This window comes from Pteropus alecto, unplaced genomic scaffold (assembly GCF_000325575.1).
Source record: "Pteropus alecto unplaced genomic scaffold, ASM32557v1 scaffold164, whole genome shotgun sequence".
Lineage (NCBI taxonomy): Eukaryota > Metazoa > Chordata > Mammalia > Chiroptera > Pteropodidae > Pteropus > Pteropus alecto.
In genome coordinates, this window is record NW_006439568.1 from 5,013,819 (window position 1) to 5,031,529 (window position 17,711).

General features: G+C 48.9%; 1 protein-coding gene and 1 long non-coding RNA gene across 4 annotated transcripts in view; one reads left to right on the forward strand and one right to left on the reverse strand.

Annotated features, from left to right (window-relative positions):
- The window catches only part of ZHX2 (zinc fingers and homeoboxes 2), a 137,663-nt gene that overhangs the window by 118,440 nt on the left and 1,512 nt on the right, over window positions 1-17,711 (reverse strand). The gene's annotated exons all lie outside the window — the stretch shown is intronic.
- On the forward strand, window positions 2,904-7,876 carry LOC112483574. Its single transcript, XR_003047694.1, has 3 exons — window positions 2,904-3,347; window positions 5,676-5,793; window positions 6,085-7,876. It is a non-coding gene; the product is annotated as an uncharacterized LOC112483574 (long non-coding RNA).

Genomic DNA, 17,711 nt, shown 5'->3' on the forward strand with positions numbered 1-17,711 from the left:
TTAGGAACTATTTATTCTGTGTTCTGTTTCCTGCTCACCTTTCGGTCTGGCAATGATCTCATTACATGGGCAATCCTCTCTGCATTTGTATTTGCCTCCCAGGAGACTGGGGGTCCAGTTTTAATTAACTTTGCATCTCTAGCATTTAACACCACACCTGGCACGAAGCAAGCACTTAATGAATGTTTGTTGAATGAATAAAAATGAAAAGAGTCCCTAAAAAAAAAAATCTACCAGTGATGATAGGTTCTCTGGAGCATGTATTCATTCACTGAGTCTCAGTACTGAGTCCTACTGTGTGCCAGGCACCATTCTATGTACAGACAACACAATTGTGGCCAAAGCCGCCACATTCCTTTCTCAGGTGGCGGTTTACCCTCCTGGGGAGAGAGTGATGATCGTCAACCCAGGCTGCCCAGAAGATGAACCTGGGGAGCTCTAAAGAGGAGTCCCCATACTCCAGAGATTCGAATTTAATTATGTGGGGTGGGACCAGGCATTGGGATTTTAAAAAAAACTTCTCTGTAAATATAACGTGCTTCTAGAGCTGGGATCGAGAGAAAAAGCAAGATTATTTCAGAATGAAGAGGGCTGTGAAGAAGATAAAACAGAGAATGTGGTTTAGCCAGTGGTTCTCAGAGGAGGGGGAGGGACGGATGAACAGTTTGCCCCCAGGAGGACTCTGGCAACATCTGGGGGCATTTTTGCTTGTCACAACTGGAGGGTGGTGCTACCAGCATCCAGTGGGCTGAGGCCGGGGAAGCTGCTACACATCCTAGGATGCAAAGGACAGCTCCCCGTGACAAAGAATGACCTGACGCCACATGTCTATAGAACCGAGATAGAGAAACCCTGGTCTAGAGGGGCTGGGAGCAGGGACCACTCAGGGAAGGCCTCCTGGGGGAGGTGGCAGGGAAGCTGAGTGCCAGCACAAGTCTTTGGAGGAAGTGACGAGGAGCGCTGAATGTGAGGTGGGCCCTAAGCCACCATCACAGCCTTGAACAGAAAGACGCCAGATGGTTGAACCGCCAAGTGTGGCTGACACCACCCACTAACCTAAGAGGACTCACTCCCCTGCTCCCGGTGTCATTCTGGGGTTGTCTGCTAGGGTGGCGCAGGGGAGGGAGGGGGAAATCCGGATGCTTTTGTTTGGCTGCTTTCATTTTTAAGTCTCCCCCCACTCAGAGTCCCCACCCCCTTTCCAGGCTCAGAACCGGAAAGCGGGGAAGGAGAGGGTGTTAATAATCCGGGCTGACCACTCAGATGTCCCCCCGCATAACTGCAGGCTCACTTCCTCCTCTTCTCTTAAAGCATCTCCTGCTGCTACCCCCCCACCCCGCCCCAAAATGAAGGGGAGGGGCAAGGGAGATTTCTTGGAGACATCTTACCAGCTTCCCCCAGCTCTGGCCGAAGTGATTTCCCCAGAGAAACTGGGACCCATAAATAAACACGGCATTCCATGGGAGGAGGGGAGGGAGGGCAGCCCGGCCAGCTCTGTCCCCATCACCGAGATGGCCCATTAACTTTTCCAGTGAGGTGCTGGGCCCTGGGAACCTGCCAGTCCTCTCTGCCCACCAAGCCACCTTCTCTTCCCTCTCTTGCTCCCTCCCTGTAAATCAGTCGCCTTGGGATCTTGGACGGGCGGGAGCAGCACAGAGCAGCCTGCTTGCTGACACCACGTGGGCTTTCCAAGGAATCCTCACGACCGTTCCCTGGGCAATTCTGGTGGAAAGTCAGTTCTTTTGGTACAAAGCTTCCAGAAAGCTCTGAGTCAACCGGCTGCTCTGAGGGAGCCAGGGCGGCCGCAGGCCTCCGACGACAAGCAGCCCTATCCCTACCTGCAGAAAAGCCGCCAACCTGGGTGGGCAGATGCACCCGCCGCAGACTGCTGAGCGGAAGAGTGACTCGGAGGCTGTAAGGCCACTTCCACCTCACGAGTAGGGAAACTGAGGCCCAAGAAGGGACAAACGACCTGGACAGAGTCAGCTGGCAGTGGGCAGCTGAACCGGGTGACCCCCCTGACCCCTGCCTGTGTGTGGAATTTCAGTCAGGCCGCATACTTTTTCCAGAATAGTTCCATGTCGACTCATCCAAACAGAAAGACAGACTGTCCAGAACTGGCAGCCACCTTCTTCCAAATGTGCAGTAGGAGGACACTAAACGCCTTGGTTTCCTTAGACTAGATTTCTCGTCTATGAAACGAAAATAGTCCCCTTGTCTTCCCAGAGTCCCCAAATATAAACCCCATGTCAAAATCCTGCTCATAAGGAAAGTTGTCAAGTCCCAACTTATGAAACTCCATTTCACACAAAGGGACTCGACAGGAAATTTGCAGGAAATCTGTTTATTCAACTAATTATTTTATTAAAAATAATAGGCCCAGTATGCCCTGAGAATTTTATTATGGATACCCATGACAGAGTAGGCAATTAGCAATAAATAGTCCCTTTCTGCGAACCTAGGATTACAATTTTTCATGGGTTGTTATTTTAAACAAACACTCCACAAACATATAGTCTTTTCATTTATCGAAAGCCTTGATTTACAGAGTTGAATATCTACAGCCCAGAACATATAAAAGAAAACAACAGCCTCGATGTATATTTTCTGGTTAAAGTTGTGCACAAATACCTATGCACCATCAAACAAAAGACTCAAAAATACCAAACTTTTCAGTGGTGCTATGTCTTAGCTGGGTGCGTGTCTGTGTGTGTATGCACCTGTCTACACATGATATAACTTCTAGTTGTCGGTTTTTGTTTTGTTTTTATAAGTCTTTCAGGCAAGCCTCCCACATGGCTTTGAAAGAGGAAAAAAAAAACATGTTCTTTGTTCTTTAGCTCCTGCCATTTAATATGATTCTCATCCTCCTTCCCCGCCCCCTGCCTCCCACCTTCCCCCTCCTTCCCTTCTCCCTTGGGAAAAGACTTGGCTTTTAAGTGATCACTAGCTATTCTCATGATTAACCCAATCATTTGCTGTTAACCTGCACTTGGGGTTACCGACAGCACATGGTGCAAAGATATTTCATTAGCTGCCAGAACAAATGACCAATGTGCCAAATCTCCAACAGCTTGTGTCCTGGATAAGGGTCACTGTGGGCCCACTGGTGCTGCCTGCCTCAGAAATTCCACAAATATTTACTGAGCATCTACTCTACACAAGGGGTAGCCATTACAGCTTCGGGGCTCCACTGTGCGCTCCAGGACACAAAAACTACCCCCTCCTCCACCTCCCCGCCGTTTCTGTGGAAACCCAGGGCTGCAGACCCAGCACCAGCTTTCTCGGAGGGTGCCTTGCAGAGAAGAAAAGCTAAGGGCCATCGCGATCTTGCCTACAACTACTATGTGAGCCAGCGAAAGAGGGCAGGGTGGGACGGGGCTGGGATGGAAGGGACATACTGGTGTGTTCTGTCACAAAGGTCCTCTGAGCTGCAACAGACTCGAGCTGTACCAGACGAGCTCGGGGAAACCGAAAGTACTTGCTTTTTCTCAGAAGTCCCTTCAAATGCCTGTTATTCATGCAAAGCAAAGATGGGTCAGTGGGAAGCAGATGGATAGGACTCTTCCAGAATCTCAGAGGGAAACTGCCTACATCTCAGGATCCAGTCAGGTCGCCTCGACTGAGAGCTTCTCACAGTCAGAAAGACCGTTTTTCTCACTCATCGGACTCCAAGGATCACTCGCTCCTCTACTCCAGAGAGATAACCAAGCTATGCTATTACTTTCCGGGGACCAAACTCCACAATTTAAACCATGAATACAAAAAAGTGAAGGTCGCTAAAACAATAGTTAACAGACATACTTCTCTAGATGTGTATCTCTCTCACCTCCACCGCCAACAGTCTGAAGTGGTTAGCTTTGTCAGAGGACTTGGCATGAAATTCTAACACTGAAAAACAACGAAGGAAAGAACAGGGTTCTAGCCCAGGTTCCATTGCTGGGAACTGGACGTGGCACGTGTCCTTCACCTGCTCTGTGATGCAGGGAAGAATGGCTGCTGCCTCAACCAGCCCCTCACACCCGGGGGGTTCAGTGGGAGATGTGGCCTGTGGGCTCTCCTGCTCTGGGCACCCTAGGATGGTGAAAAGGCTTGTCACAGGTGTAAAGGGCATTGATGGGTAAAGCGCTGTATCTTTAACATTCCTGAATGTAAGCGGAGAGGAGGGGAGCATTTTTCCTATCATGGATAAAATATGTTGCCCTGGAGTGAGCTCTGAGATTGAAACTTTTAAAAAGAGCAGAGGGCCCCTAGGCATTTCGCAACCTAGAGAGAGCTTCAGTTTCCTTTCCTACGAAACCTCAGGGGGCTGGAGCAGGTGATCGCAAATGTCGGCCTTAACACTGGCTGGCTGTTTGAGACAGAAACCAGTACAAAGCTGGCAACCAGCAAACGCTAGGCTGGTCGATCACAGAACCAACCGGTTGAAGAGGGTTTTTACTTTTTTTTGAGCAGAACCAGATGCCATATGCAATGTTTCTGGAGCAAAAATTCAATACATAATCATTCCTATAAGGAACGATCAGGCGTCTTCAGTGATCTTTCAAGGCCATTTTATAAAATCTAGAGAGTTCCACAGAGAAATAAACAAGTCTAGAATAAAAGCAGTATTTCGTTCACGACTGTAGTATCTCTAGTATTTAGCATGGAATATTTCCTGTATGAAGAAGCAAAGTATCCGGCATCCATCACACTTCTGACACCTTGAAATGTAGAAACAGCCAAATACACAATAAGCATTCAACTATTCACCCGAGTAGCACTGGTATTTAATCCCTGACCTTTTCAGCATCTCCCAACATACTCCCGACTCCCGAAGTCGAGGGTTGGGTTGAGAATCAGCAAGATCTGCCTGTGAAACAGGGCTCTGCCCCTTCCTAGTTGTGTTTCTTCCATCTCTCTGAGCCTCAGTTTCCTCGTCTATTAAATGCAAATAATCTGGCCTCTCTCCGGAGGAAAGTAACAGTAAGGACCTCCCGGGGGCACTGCGTAGAGAACATAAATTAATCCACAGTGTGAGAATCTGCCTGGCGCAGTGCACGTATGTGGTAAATGCAAGCCATTAGAGTCACTCTGATTGTGCTCAGCATCATTAGTGCTTGGCAATAATTAGGGGCTCATTAAATGTTAATTTTCTTTATGCCAGACTGGATGCTCGACGTAAAACCAAATTGTAATGGTATTCTACAACCTCTAAGGAAGGTAATTATGCTGCAGTGAAAATTTATTTGAATGTTTGGTGGTCTTTCAGATCAGGACCTCTCCTCCACATACCACTGGGTGGGACAACTGAGCGCCTTCCTTAGAGCCAAAAATGGCACAGGAAGCTCCATTCAGGTCTGGGCTTTGTCACTGATACTCATTTCTCACTGATGCCCTGAGAGGCTGAGAACAGTGACTTGCGAAAGCAGCACAGCCAGCCCAGGGCTTCACTGGACAGAGACATGTCACAGCTACTCACTGATGCCCTGAGAGGCTGAGAAGAACAGTGACTCGCGAAAGCAGCACAGCCGGCCCAGGGCTTCACTGGACAGAGACATGTCACAGCTGCCAAATATTCATGTGCTCCCTCACATCTTCCAGGCTCCTTGCAGTTAGTCAAGGCTGTGTGAGCAGAAGTGACACCTTTAAAGAGTGCCTATGTGACCCTTCAATTTTCTTTTCCTTTGTTCCAGCAGCCTGGATCTGTTTCAGATGATGTGGCTACCAAATTCAGGCTGCCTGGATCCCTAAGTCACAGCTTGGAAGTAGGCTACCTTGAAGAGCTGTTGTCTTGAAATGCATTTCATGAAGGTAAGAAATAAACCTTTCTCTCTTAAACCACTAGGATACCGGGGTTTATTTGTCACTGCATCATACCTTGGCCTGAACTGACTACTCATATCTCTTATTCAGTGTCTATTTCAGAGGGTTCATGCATGTTCGTTGCAGAATCCTCTATTACTTCACACACACACACACACACTAACTGAAATCTCAGTGAGGCCATTTTTCTTATCACACAAGCTGGCCCAGCAAGATTATTAGGATTTAGTAAAACTGATTATCTCTCTCGTGACATGTATTTTTTTCTTCCCTCCCTAGAGAAAGAAAAGTTAGTGACAAAACTGCAAGAGGACAATATCTTGAGGGGGAGGAGCTGTATTAGTGCCTAGAAGCACCTTCTAAGGGAAAGGAACAAAATGCTCCTGTTACTAATTCTAGTTGTATGGCCTTTCTTGAGGTATAAGCAAAATCCTGAACTTTGGAAGGGAATACAGAGCCAGGGTCTCTGTGTCCCATTTGCTAAGGTACTTAACGCAGAATCTGAATACCCTTTACTTAACACTCCAGCACTGTGATGTGGCACATACCTGGGCACTGATGTCACTCAGATCTGGCGTTCAGTCCCAGCTTGGCCATTTACTATGTGACTTGGACAAGTTAATTTCTTGCCTCCATTTCCTGATATGTAAAATGGGTATAAAAATTTCTACCAAGCAGGGTTATTGGGAGCACTAAATAAAATAAAACAAGGTGGAGTACACGACACGCTTGGTTCAACGGCTGGCATACAGCAGCTGGTTTAGATCTGTTTGTTTCCTTCCTTCCTAGGCCTTCAGAGTTTGGTGTCGAGCTCAGGCTCAGTCAAAAGAAAGTTTAATATTGGAAGTAGTAGTAAGATCTCGCAAAAACACCTGTGATACTGCTTTAGCTGCCACAACGTAAGGTGAAGGCAGCATTCCTAGGAGAAAAGAAAAGCCAAGTCAGAGAGAGGAAGTGGATCCAGATCACACACAGAGGCCAGATGTCCAGACGAGGTGTTGGGGCTGGGTGGGTGAGGCAGGCAGACTGGCAGAGTTTGGCTAAGACACCCTGAACCTGGGACAAAGCCAGCCTGGGACCAGAAGTTTCCTTGACTGCTTCCTGTTAGGCAAAGGTCCAAGGCAATGCTCTTCTGGGTGGTGGCAAGTACTAGCCACCAGGGGCAGGAGTGAGCAGCAACTCTTACTTCCCTAACTTGTTCTGATCCCGCCCCCTCCCCCAGCACAGGCTTCCAAACAGGCTCTGGTGAACTTACTCAGTCACATAACCATCCAATCATGTGAGACATTCACTTTGAACCGGCTTAGTGGGCCAGCCCTGTGCTGGCGCTGGTAACACAGAGACAAAGAGGAAACGCTCCCTTACTGTGGAGGGGTGGTGCATCGCTTTTCAGGGAGACAGATGTGCAAACAGATCAAAATCCACATGCTCAGATTTCTAAGGGGTTAACTCCAGGGAACCCTGGCTTCTCAGAGGAGAGAACAAGTATCTGTAGTTTTGCTAAGTTTGGGGAAGGAGTCTTCCCTGAGAGCAGGACCTATGTGTGGAGAGGAATAAAAAGGAAGAGAGGAGGCACATTTGGGGTTCGGGGGTCGGTCTTGTGTGGCCAAAGTGTGAGGCACATGACAGAGGGGGAAGTGGTTACAGTAAAACATACACAGTAGGTAGAGGTCAGCTCACGGTGAGTCACCATGCCAGGGTCAGGCTCTTGAATCTGACGCTCTGGGTTGGAAGTGGCTAAGTGGCAGTCATCAGAATGGATAGGAAAGCCAATTAAAAAATTGATTTTGAATGCTTTCAGACTAGGCATATGCTTTCGACTCTGACACATTCCCCACCACTTCCTACCATCCTACACTTGACCCCCTCACTCTTTTACACCACCCACACAGCCCCTGCAAGCATTTGGGTTTGGGACTCCTGGGCAACCTGTGACCAGGGGAGGTTTTTAGGAAGATAATGAAACATGGTCAGATTTGGTGTTCTGGGGCCACGCATCAGCGGAGTTGAGGCAGGAAGAGGATGGTGACAAATGCCACAATATGTTTTCTTTCCAACAGGACTTTTTCCTTTCCTCTTATTGGGGGGGGAAAAAAAAAAAAGCTAAACTCTGGGTGTCTGCTGACTTTGGAGCAGTGAGGTCCAGCATGACTTCCCCCTCCTATTTCAACACACAGAGATTTCTCTCTTTTGTTCAATTCTATTTATCAATTAAACAACTATTTATTGAGCAACCACTCGGCCAGAGCTAGGTGTTCGGTGGCAGACGATGGGGGGTGGGGACGTGGAAATCAAAGCACAAAGCCTCAGTGTCCAGCCGGCCTGGGGACTCTCGTGGCATCAGCACATGAGACCACTGATGGATAGTATAAGGGAGCAGGCTTCAAAGACACACGGTGACCCAACAGCACAGACAGCCTGTGTTTGGATGTGCCAGCAGGTGCGTGCCAGGTGTGGCACGTGCACAGCACTGGGGAGGGCACCTTTGGTCCTGTGGTTCTGCCAGCAAGCTGCCTTCCCCTGAAACAGGACTCCTGAGCTTCAGTTATCAAGCTGAGTCCATTTAAGCCATGTGCAGAATCCATGTGGCCTTTGGCTGAATGAGCAAGAAAGCTCCATCATTTCTGTCATTTTGTAACTGTCACATATCGTCTATATCCAGATATCTTGAAGCAGATTTGCCAAATCTCTTACCCGGATCAATCAGTTGCCTAGCCCAGTTAATGCCCTATACATCATATCTGGTACTTATTATGCTCAAATAAATATCCGTTGCTCATTTGAAAGTTGCCTAAACTGTCTCAAAGTTCCTTTATTTTCAGGGGAACTTTGGGGAAACTATACTGGGCAGTCACTGGTGATTCCATGTCCCTAAGTGACCTGTCCCTGCCCACACAGGACTCCCCATCAGCTACTTCTGGCTGCGGTCTGCCTGACGTGGATAAAACTGCTCCAGTCTCAGATTCCCCAGACCAGTGTTGGAGTTCTGGCTCTGCCCTTCACACTATCTGCTCAGCCGGGTTGCTTACAGATGATCCAGGCTATGGAGTAAGGGTGTGTGGAGCTGCACAGAGTGGGCATTCAATAAATTCGAAAAAAACCCCAAACCTACGCATAAGAAAGCCCTTTGTCAGCCCTGAATGCATGCCCATTCTTGCTGCTATCCTGAGCGCCTGCTGGTGGCCCAGCTACTGGTTCTTAGTGGTAGCGGAGGAGCCACACCCCTCTCGGTGGGCAGGAGGGGCTCGTGTAGTGTGAGATGCCTGGTCTCCAGAAACCCTGGACAAAGGACTTCCCTCCTCTGTGCTCCTTCACCTGTTTGGTACGGATAACAGAGTCCCCAGGTCTCTTGGGGATATCATGAGCTCACCCGCAAAAAAGCACTCAGGAGTGAGTCTGTGATGTCACTGAGAGCTAGCTACGCTGATCGCAATAGTTGTTGCTAAGTGCCGAGTGACTGTGACCTCCCTGAGGGCAGGGCCGTTGTCTTCTTCTTCTGGCAGGTGCTCAGTACATGTTTGCTGATTGGACAGAGGAAAAGAAATGGGGAGGGGAGGTACTGTGACAGAGCTGGCCAGTCAGCAAAGGCCCGAGGAAACAGAAGGGCCTTCAGCCAGACCGTGCAGAAGAGGAAAAGCCATATTCTGCCATGTGATCATTAGCCTCAGGCAAATTCCCTTACTTCTCTGGGCCTTGGTTTTCCCAAGCTGGACCAGGGGACCCTAAACTTTCTTCTAGCCAGGACGCTCCTGATCCTACTAATACGCCATGTTGCCGCTAGTCTCACCCCTGCCGTGTCCTTCCCTGTGAATTTCACAGGACATTGACTTTGCACCGGGGGATCCACGATCCCATTTCGAAACGTGCAGAAGTCAGGCCGTGCTCAGGCTCAGCCCTCAGGATTTGGATTTCTACCATTAACCGACTGATCCCAAAGCACCTCCACTCTGCGGCTCTGCGCCCTAGCGCCCTCGCTTTTGGCAACAGTGTGAGTCTTCCAGCTGCCCCGACCCGTGTGCCTGTGCGAGAAGAGACGTCGCCCTGTGCTCAGAATCAATTCTGTAACACAAAGTTCTCCCAAAGAAAGTGACAGGCCGTTCCACAGGACAGTGAAACCCCAGCGCTCCCTCCTAGGGGAGGTCAGGTGAGGGCTGTGTTGCTCTCCCTCCCCGCCTGAAGCTGCCACCAGCCCTTCCCCGAAATTTCTGGGCCAAGAGGCAGTCTCTTTTTCCAGCTTCTAGCCGTCAGTCTATGCCCCTCCATTATCCACCCTCCTCCCCCACCAAAAAAGCAAAGACACACCCCATCCCTTCCAGCGCTGACATTCTAGCCTCTCCCTGCCCCCTCTGGGCCATCACCTACCATAAACAACTCGGCCATGACATCCAGCTCAGACCAGGCTGTGTGCAAATATCTTAAAGGAGCTGTTTCTAAAAAGACAAAGGCGCAATGCAAATGAAAATAATTTCTAAATGTCCTCCTCCACAGGCCAGGGAGATTGCATGGGGGTTCTGGGTACACCCCGGGGCTGGGGGAGCCTGAGATGGCTTTGTCGTTAGAACGATTCAGCCCAGTCTTGTATTTTAAGAACAGCGGGAAAGTAATATCAGCTGAAAGGAGTTTTCTGTGCGCTCTTTAACTAAATGGCTCTACAGCTGGAAAGAGCCACAAGCAGACGTGTTATGATTCATGGGCTCCCAATTACAATGATCCTCTTTTATTGTATAAAAACAGCAACACAGCCATTCTACACCCTCCCAACGCCTGCTCCCTGCATCCCCTTCCTCCACTGGCTGGCAAAGCTGCTCAGCATCCTGAAAGTAGCACCCAGCTTCTCCTCCTCTGTCTCCAACTTTGCAGCTTCCAGCCCACTGGGATTCTTTTTCTCTAAAGACAAGGAGGAGAGAGGGTGGAGAGGGTGCAGTGCCCCCTGGAGAATGTTCTGTTACAGACACCGATAAAGGCTTTGGAATTGTCTTTTGTGGGGGGACTAAGGATCACAGCCACATATTTGGAATTCTCTCCTGTATTGACTAAACTCACATTCACACACACGCACACACGCACACGCACACGCACACGCACGCACGCACGTGCACACATACCCCTACACTCAGACTGTCCAGAAGCACGTTCTACACCTGCTCCTTCTGCCCACACATTCTTCCAGGCTGGCCTCCGAAGACTTCAGAAATACCTGGCGATGACTAAGAGCTTTGGAATCAGAGCGATCTGAGTTTGAATCCTACTCGGCTACCTTCTCTCTGTGACCTTGAACATGGTCCTAGCCTGAGTTTTGATTTCCCGCCTTTAAGATGGGGCTGTCCTACAGCTCTCAGCGTACTCCTTAAGGCCGCGCTGAATGGCACAGTGAAGGAAAAGTGGTTGGCGGTGTCTGGCACGTACCAAAGTCCGCCCTTATCTCAGGTCCCGCTTCCCGCGGTTTCGGTTACTCGCAGTCAACCATGGTCAGAAAACATTACATGGAAAATTCCAGAAACAAACAATACATCAGTTTCGAATTACGTGCCATTCCGAGTAGCATGATGAAATCTCGTGCCGTCTCGCTCCGTCCCACCCGGGACGTGAATCATCCCTTTGTCCAGCGTATCTGCACTGTACATGCTCCCGCCCCTTACTGGGTTGTCAGATTGACAGGGTTATCGTGATGCTGAAGTGCTCATGTGCAAGTCACCCTTATTTTAATGATGCCACATTCACATAACTTGTATTACAGTATATTGTTATAATTGTTCTATTTTATTATTGTTATTGTCAATCTCTTACAGTGCCTAATTTATAAATTAAGCTTTATCGCGGGTATGTCTGTTTAAGAAAAAAACATAGTACCTATAGGGTTTGGTATTATCTGTGGTTTCGGCCATCCACTGGGGTCTTGAAATGTAGTCCTCATGGATAAAGGGGACTGATACAGTAGGTACTCAGTTTTTAGGAGCTGTCGCTTTTCTTAAGATGGCGAACACTGTATGTTTGTGGTGTGTCTGGCTGTGTAGGGAGCTTTGAATCTGTTCGATCTCGCCAGCCAGAATGGACAAGGCTGCGGGTGGGGGTGGGGAGATGGCTATGGGGGGCGCGAATGTCAGCCCCACTGAGGAACGCTTTGCTCAACACTTTCTGCAACACTGATTTAAACCGTCACGTCTGCGCTGCCCATGCACGCGTGCTCCCTCCTCCTTCATTCAGACTTCTGGGCCTTCCTCGGTTTTTCTGCAGATGGTGTGGAGCCCAGAAGCTGCAGCTGCAGCCATCGGATCGGGCCAAGGAAAACCCACAGCGCGAGAGCTGCCTTCACCTCTTCCCCTACCCTTCTCTCTGCGACACAGTCTGTCCCCGGCCCCACAGGGAGGATTCACTCTTAAAGGAGCAACCACGTGGTTACTTTCTTAGGCCCCAGCCATGTACGAACCCACGCCCCACACTGAACTCGACAGCGAATGGCTCCCAGGCCTTTGCTGGTTTCCGACCCTGCAAGGTAAACTCCTCATGGCTTTAAACCCAGGAAGGTGAGCCCAGCATGCATGTCCCAGTTTTCTATCCCAAACCAAGCCTCTGCACCCATAAAATATACCAAAGACCTCATACGCCTAAAGGAATGCCTGGGTCGCACTCTTTAATATCGATCCCCCATGGATCAATAGCACGAGCATTTCATTCACTGCAAATTCTAAGTGTTAATTACTATCGCAGTGAATCGTTGTGTAATAAGATTTAATCTCCGCTAAATGTTTCTGGTACTAGGGGACTGGAATGGGGCAGAAAGAGGAAGAAAGTATATGAACTTTAAGAGGTAAATTGTCCCTCAAGGGGAAAAGACAGGTGTCAGCAAGAAAACGGTTCTGGCCCTGGTCTTCTCCATTCCATTTTAAAGTTTAGATAGAAACTGAAGTACTGTTGTCAGGACTGGGTTTTTTCCCTTGGGGAGGTCTGTTACGCACACACACATACACACTCACACCATTGCCAATCAACCCCTCTTAAACGCATGACTACAAGCATAAGAACAGGAAACAGATCGTGGGTGGATGTTCTTAAAATCACAACGTGTCTGACGTAGGGTGGGGGCTTTGCCTTCGAGAAGGGCGGAGGAAGGGAGTTGGGAGGGGATTTTTTTTTCAGTTAAAAACGAAACTACCTTGTCAATATTGAGAACAATGTCCACTTGACTATCTAGCACAGGCGCAAGTCACAGCCCAGCAGTTCCTCTCAGAACCACGCCATCCGTATTTGACCATGACACAGCGCGTCGCAGCACCTGGACACGGCGCCAAGGTCGCCCCGTGAGAATGCACGTGTGCGTGGGGGAGGACGGAGGAAAATGGCAATGAGATCGAGACAGTCTGGGTCTTGGACGATGATGAATAAAGTCCATGTATGTTAATTACTGGGCACCTCAGGGATACCATAAAGTCACATCCCAGAGGTGGTGGCAGTGACGATGATGGTGGCGGTGATGATGGTGATAACAGGTGATATTTATTGAGCACCATCTATGTGCGGGGTGTAGGAAAGCCCTTTTATACTTTGCTTCTTGAGCTTCATGACAACCCATAAATCAGTTACCAGAATGATTTCCATTTCTGAGGGACAAAGAAACTGAGGTTTAGAGAGGTAATAGCCCAAAGTCATGAAGCTAATAACTTGAGTAGAGAATCAGGGATGTGGGATCTTGCTGGAGGAATCTAGCATGGGAAACCTGACAGGAGTGCCCTTGGCGGCCCTCCAATATTAAAAGCAAAGGTGAAGGGTCATGGCCAAAGTTATTCTGCTGATGAGTGCTGGAGTTGCAGGTGGGCCCCAGAAGCCCAAGGGTCAGGAGAAAGGCAAATGTAGTGTTTGGGGAGTAACTGGCACCTCTTCTACCGTTTCTAGTTCCACTAAGTTATTACGAAAGGAGAGCTAGTTACTTCCTGGTAGGAGCTGACTAACATCGGGTTAATTTTGGATTCTCATTGGCAGGACCTAAAAGAAAATCTTCCCACTGTCCTGCACTTTCTTATTGCATGCGGTCTTCTTTCTGTCTGAAGGCAAACCTGGTGCCCCGGTCTGAAATTTTCCAGAACTCTCTTTACTTCAAATAAGGACCAAGTTAATTTGTCTTTACAAGACATGCTGCTGTCAATCTTCTCTTCCTAAAACGCATGACATTCCCTCCTCGGCAACCTGCCATAGCTCCCCAGTACTTGCAGATTAAAAGCCAACCTCCTCCACGTCCAACCCCAGGTCTGGCACCATCTCTTGGCACAACCTTCCCCGCATCCCCTCTTCACCTGCCCAGGATACACACGACTCCCAGGATGCAGTTTTCATCTCGAATACCTTTCTTCCTCTTCTCGTCTTAGGCCATACACACTTTTTCTGCCAACTCAACATCTGTTCATTCACTCCTCCTGCCTTATTTGTTCATGGCAGCAAAGTGCCTAAAAATATTTGATTGCCCCTCCCTGGAGGGTTTGGGAGGCCGCGTGGCACAATTCTGGTCAATAAGCTAAGGAGGGAAATCCCTTACAGATGTGTTCCTTCTCAGATGTAACAGTAAAGCCAAACTAGGTAAAGACTCTTCGTGCCTCACTCATCCTACTTTCTCTTTCCTGGAATGCAGATGTGAGGCGTGGAGAGAGAGCAGCCATCTTCCCACCAGGAGACCACAGACCTGAGCCAAAGGCCTATACTCCAAGGAAGGCAGGGTGGAAAGATAGAGTCTAGATTCCCACTGGAACAGCTGAGGCATCGTCCCACCTGCCCTTCCTACCCGCCATCGTCCCAGTGAAGTCACTGGTGGTCAGGATTTCTGTTGCTGGCAGCTGAATGCAGTAATGTCTAATACACCTCTGGACATTGTTCCTCCTCATTCATGGGTCAGTTTGGATGTTACCCGCTCTAGGATACCCTCCATGGTTCCTTGGCTCAGAGCAGAATAATCATGCCCTTCACTGTGGTTCCAAGTAGTTACTTTTCTCAATTACAGCACTTATTTAATCCTGCTCGGTTTGGCCTGATGAGTGTTTCCCTGCCTGGATGCTCAGATTCCTCGGGGAAAGGGGACTCTGTCTCACGAGCATAATGTCTGCAGCAGCGCACTGCACTGGAGCACAGAATGCCCTCCGCTTACTAGCTGTTTGGTCTTGGGCCCCAAGTTAGAGAACCTCTCTGTGTCTCCGCCCCCTCGTCTCTAAAAAGGAGAGAATGAGAGTGCTGACCTCACAGGGCTGTCACAAAGACAACCTTAAGAGGGGTCAACGAAATAGTTTAATCATATGCGCTTAGAACAGCCTCTGGCATATAAAAGTGCGTAGTGACGGAAGGCTCTTATTAGTGTGGTGAATATTATAGTTGCTGAAGGAACAAATAAATCAACACATAGTTAGTAAATAAATGAATAAAGGAATGAACCCCAGGAAGGCTCTTATGAGTTCAGGCCACAGGGCAGCGGTCATTGCTCCCTCTTTCCTCCCTGTGCCTGACCCTTTCCTTTTCATTCTAACTAGGACTTCCCATATCCAGGGAGCTGCTGCAATGGAGTGTTTTAAGCTAAGAAGTAAGGCCTGGCTTCGAATGCTGACTTCATTTTTCGCTGTGCAACGTCGGGCAAGTTTCTTCACCTCTCTGAGCCTCCGTTTCTTCGAGTGTAAATGGGATAACAAGAGTACTCACAGGGTTATGGCAAGGATTAAATGATAAAGCATGTAAAGTACACAGCGTTGTGCCTGCCATACTGAAACAGTAAGTGTTGGCAACTGTTATCAAACATTGCCATTTTTCTTTTTGTCAAATTTCTAGCATCCTACCCAATCGCGTGGCCCTGATGTGGATGAGACACTTAGTTAGAGTGGAGTCACCTTTCTGCCCCACGGGGGCATGCCAAGATATACGGCATCCACATCAGGGAGAATATCCTTCTTGGGTGCCAACAAACAGCTCTGTCATTTTGGTCTTTTCTTTTACATGGGGGATTATTTAACATACGTCAGGTGCTCGGATGACATCATTTCATTATTAACGTTGATGAGAAAAAAAATCGTTTCCCAGCCCAGGGCTCCTGTCAGTGAGGAGTCTGCATGTTCTCCCCATGTCTCCCGGGCTTCTCCCTGAGGACTCTGGTTTCCTCCCACATCCCAAAGATGTGCATGTTGGGTGAACTGGTGTGTCTAAATTGTCCCATTCTGAGTGGGTGTGGCATCAGTGTGAATGCATCCTGCGATGGAAGGGGTCCCGCCTTGCACCCTGAAATGCTGGGACAAGCTCTGCCCACCCGCAAGCTTGGACTGGAATAAGTGAGTTGGCAAAATAGTTATGCTTCTTGTTTTTATTAATCTTTCTTAAATGAATGTAAAGCTTGCGTATTTCAATGTTTAATGTTAGAAATGTTTTGGGTCTTTATTTAGAAGTTTGGTGATGTTTTCGTGACCAGAAATAGGCTATAGGAACTTAACTCTTACATCAATTAGCCTAGGGTCAAACTGGTTGCATCGTGGGTCATTTCACTTAAAGTTGAAGTCCACAAACCTACTGATTAAGTAAGGACTTACTGTATCTGATTTACCCTAAAAATGTGGCCTCTGAATTTTCTTAAGAGCTGTTAACTTCAGGTAGATCCTTAGTTGAAATCAAACCTGGTAGGTGTGCACAGCAGCACAATCAAAGTGTGGAGCTTTTAAACAGCAAAGATATTCCCACAGTTCAAAGGTCTAGTTATTGTCAGTGACGCATCCAATCTTACTTATAGAACTTTTCCCCCTTTGCTCCTAAAAGATGTGTATACAACTCTCTCTAACTTTTCCTTTAAACTTAAATCGAGCCTTCATGTTAGTGCCATGCAAGCACTTGACAGCTTCATTAATCTATTTCCTCTATTAAACATGCCATTCCACAAGATATTTATCCCACTTGGTCTTCATCCAAATGCTTTTTGACACTACTGCCTTGGGACTGAACTGCTTAAACTCAGTGCCCTCATAGATAGAGAGTCACTGCTCCTCTGAAATCTTGAAGAGCTCTCAGGACGTCACTCCCTTCACTTCAACAGGCATTAATTTCTGCTCTCCCTAAAGGAGCAAAGAAGGGAGAGAGAGGGAGGGGGATAGGGTGTGTGTGTGTGTGGCGGGGAGAGATTCGGTCTGAGTGTGTCTGTGTGTTTTAGAAGGGTAACTGTGGGAGGTCTGAGCAAGCCAAGGGATGAAGAGGAGGGATTCCTGCCCCGGGAACACTGCCCAACAGGGCCCACCTCAGACCTGGGGAGAGGCCAACTTCGAGAGAAAAGGTGCTCATCAGAGATCAGATAGAACTCTAGGGCCTTTAAAGACAGAAATCCCTGGGGCCCATGCTGGGCAGGGGCTCTTTCAAATGAGAGGGGTCCAGAGAAAGTCGTTACTCTCCCACCTCCCGGGCAAACAGCAAAGCCGAAACAGCTGACTCGGAAGCCCTTCAATCAGGTGGAAGCCTGAGCAAATCACAACTTGACTTCCCCGTCAAGTTTTCTCCTTAGCCTGACAAGCCACCCTCCTGCTCCTCCTCTGCCTCCGAGCACCGCACAGCGACGAGGCCAAGGGGACCGTCCTGTGATGCTCACTGGTTTCCAACTTTCCGCTCGTCTCCGTCTCCGCCGCCTCGTGCAAAGCGGCTGGGCAAAGGGCAAGTTTGCAAACGCGAGGCTACCAAGTCCTGGGGAAGCCACAAAGAAGCTGCCACACCAACAAAGATTGACCTCTCGTGGGGCAGACGCACAGCGCCAGCTGCCGTTCCGGGGGTGAACGTGGGCTGGGGCTGGCCGAGGCGGGCTGCGGGCGTGGGCCGGCCTGCGGCGGACAGCCAGGCTGGGGACCCCGCGGTCCCCCCACAGCCCCTCCCCACGTGGGCGCCCAGGCACCTGAGCGGGGCGTGGGGACAGC